Source organism: Sapajus apella, unplaced genomic scaffold (assembly GCF_009761245.1).
Source record: "Sapajus apella isolate SASKATOON/1434 unplaced genomic scaffold, GSC_monkey_1.0 scaffold4810, whole genome shotgun sequence".
NCBI classification, from domain to species: Eukaryota; Metazoa; Chordata; class Mammalia; order Primates; family Cebidae; genus Sapajus; species Sapajus apella.
In genome coordinates this window covers 1-3,616 of record NW_022441736.1, presented here as the reverse complement: position 1 = coordinate 3,616, position 3,616 = coordinate 1, and the positions used below count along the sequence as shown (strand labels likewise).

The window sequence follows — 3,616 nt, the reverse complement described above, 5'->3', positions numbered from 1 at the left end:
GAAACTTAAACAATTCAACAAGCAAAAACCAAATAACCCCATTAAAAAGTGGGCAAAGAACATGAACAGACACTTCTTAAAAGAAGATGTACAAGTGGCCAACAAACATAAAAAAATTCTCAGCATCACTAATTGTCAGAGGAATGCAAATCAAAACCACGATGAGATACCATCACATACCAGCCAGAATATCAATTATTAAAAAGTCAAAAAGTGGATGGGTTGCTGGGCGGACCGGTCATGGAGAAGAAAGGAGAGTAGCGGGCCACTGAATAAGCTAAAATGATGCCCACGCCAGTTATCTTGTTGAAAGAGGGTACTGATAGCTCCCAAGGCTTCCTCCAGCTTGTGAATAACATCAGTGCCTGCCAGGTGATTGCTAAGGCTGTAAGAACCACCCTGGGTGTCCATGGCATGGATAAACTTATTGTGGATGGCAGAGGCAAAGTGACAATTTCTAATGATGTGGCCACATTCTGAAAATTCTTGATGTTGTCCATCCGGCACCAAAGACTTTAGTGGACATTGCCAAATCCCAAGATGCTGAGGTCGGTGATGGTACCACCTCAGTGACCTTGCCGAGTTTCTGAAACAGGTGAAACTGTAGGTGAAGGAAGGTTAACACCCTCAGCTCATTATCTGAGGTTTCTGCACAGCCACCTAGCTGGCAGTTAACAAGATTGAAGAGATTGCTTCGACTGTGAAGAAGGCAGATAAAATGGAGCAGAGGAAGCTGCTGGAATAGTGTGCTGGGACTGCTCTGGAGCTCACAGCAGAAAGCTTTCTTTGCTAAGATGGTGGTGGATGCAGTGATGATGCTTGATGATTTGCTTCAGTTTAAAATGATTGGAATCAAGAAGCTACAGGGTGGAGCCCTCGAGGATTCTCAGCTGGTATCTGATGTTGCATTCAACAAGACTTTCTCTTATGCTGAGTTTGAAATGCAACCCCCAAGAAACACCACAATCCCGAGATTGCCCTTTTGAATGTCGAGCTCGAGTTGAAAGCTGAGAAAGATAATGCTGACATAAGAGTCCACACTGTTGAGGATTATCAGGCGATTGTTGATGCTGAGTGGAACATTCTCTATGACAAGTTAAAGGGGATCCATTATTCTGGAGCCCACATTGTCTTGTCCAAACTCCCCATTGGGGTTATGGCCACCAGTGCTTTTCTAACAGGAACATGTTCTCTGCCGGCCAAGTACCTGAGGGGAATCTGAAGAGGACTATGAGGGCCTATGGAGGCTCAATCCAGACCAGTGCGAATGCTCTCTCAGCAGATTGATGCTCTCTCAGCAGATCAATGCTGTCTCAGCTGGGTCGATGCCACATGTTTGAAGAGACCCAGATTAAAGGTGAGAGGTACAGTTTTTTTACTGGCTGCCCCAAGGCCAAAATATGCACCTTCATCCTCCGTGGCAGTGCTGAGCAGTTTATGGAGGAGATGGAGTGGTCCCGCATGATGCCGTCATGATCATCAAGAGGGCCATCAGGAATGAGTCAGTGGTGGCTGGTGGCGAGGACGTTAAGAGGGAGCTCTCCAGGTACTTTTGGGATTCCTCAAGGACTATCCCAGGAAAACAGCAGTTGTTGATTGGGGCATATGCCAAGGCCAAACCTCAGTGTAATACAATATACCCATATACCAAAACTGCACATTTACTCCCTGGATCACAAATGTTAAAATTATAAAAAGGAGAAAACCCAATTATATTAACATGCTTCTCTTACAATCCTGTTTTTAAAATAACTAGAATTTTCTGTTACTGCATAGCTACCCTAGCTTGAAAAATAGAAATAATAATAATTAAAAAAAAAGAGGCCAGGCACAGAGGCTCATGCCTGTAATCCCAGTAACTTGGGAGGCTAAAGCAGGAGGATCACTTGAGCCCAGGAGTTTGAGACCAGTCTGGGCAACATAGTGAGATCCACATCTCTATTAAAAACTCTAAAAATTAGCTGGCTGGGGTGTTGCATACCTGTGGTCCCAGCAGCATGGGAGGCTGAGGCAAGAGGATGATTCAGCCCAGGAGTTCAAGGCTGCAGTGAGCTGTGTTCATACCATTGTACTCGAGGCTGGGCAACAGAGCAAGACCCTGTCTCAAAAACAAACAAAACACACACACACACACACAAAGCCCCCACCAAATCTAGTGCATCATCAGCCAGATCTTTAGTTCTGCCTGTTAGATACAATTTTCTTGTGATAGCAAGTATTTAAAAATTATTAATCTGTTTTTTAAATATATAAAATATCTTCTTATTGAAGGGACAGATGCGTTGAATTGTTACCTTTATTTCTGTTGAAACTATGAAGAAGAAATTAGGAAGACTTTAGGTTTAAAATGAAAGACAGATTACGTACATTATATTCTTGTGAAACCATGAAAACAAAAATAAAGGAATAAAACAAAAAATACTTGCCAATTTTATCCAGTTGTATGATTATGATAGAAGGGATAGTCTGAAAACAGTTGTAAATACGTTTATAATTTGTATAGTTCTGATAAAAATTACCAGATAATAAGAATTTACAACCATATCCTCATTGAGAATGGAGGAGAAAAAGAAAGATTTCCACATGACATTTACTCTAGAAACATGTTTGGCGTGTCTGTTTTAAAATAAAAACAACAACAACAACAAATAAAACAAAAAACTAGTAACATACACTTTTTTTTCATTTAATTTTAAAGTGTTTATCAGAAAAGAACTACTTGTGGCTGGGCTCGGTGGCTCATGCTGTAATCCCAGCACTTTGGGAGGTCAAGTGGGCAGATCATTTGAGGCCACGAATTCAAGACCCACCTGGCCAACATGACAAAACCCTGTCTCTACTGAAAATATGAAAATTAGCCAGGTGCAGTGGCTCGTGACTGTAATCCCAGCACTTTCAGAGGCCGAGGGTGGCAGATCATATTAGGTTTGTAGTTGGAGACCAGCCTGGCCAAAATGGTGAAACCCCATCTGTACTAAAAATACAAAAATTATATGGGCATAGTGGCTGGTGCCTATAATCTCAGCTACTTGGGAGGGTGAGGCAGGAGAATCGCTTGAGCCTGGGAGGTCGAGGTTGCAGTGAGCCGAGATCGCACCACTGCACTCTAGCCTGGGTGACAACAGTGAGACTCCATCTCAAAAAACAAACAAACAAACAAAAAACAATGTGATAATTTTTCTGTGGTCAGAGTTTCTGAGCCATGAATGTCGGTTCTGGCATCACCTCCCAGTGCTCTGAGAATTCCCCAAGCCAGTGATTGCAGTCTCCCATTGAGAGCTTCCTGAGATACTTTTCCAGCTCTCTGTCTTTCTTCCATGTCTCCTTGATCTTGCTGGCTTCATGATTAATTGCTGTCCAGGTCATGTTCATCATATCAAAGAGGAGAGATTGCTCTCTATTGATGGCAAACTGCCAGGACGCACCAGTGCATCGTTCTGCTTCACATTGACAAAACATCTTGGCCTGTGGAGTGGAAGGACCTGTAATCCAGACACAGAGCCATCATCCTCAACTCTTAAGAAGTCCATCATCTTCCAACAGGTCAAGTGTTTCTCTGCACATTTAGAGGCCTGTATTCTTTCTGCCTGGACTTGTCCTTTCTTGCCCGTTGGGT

At 42.9% G+C, this 3,616-nt stretch overlaps 1 pseudogene; it reads left to right on the top strand.

Moving 5' to 3' along the window:
• The first annotated feature begins 193 nt into the window (after nt 1–193).
• LOC116547800 lies at nt 194–1,841 on the top strand (annotated as a pseudogene).
• Nucleotides 1,842–3,616: the final 1,775 nt, after the last annotated feature.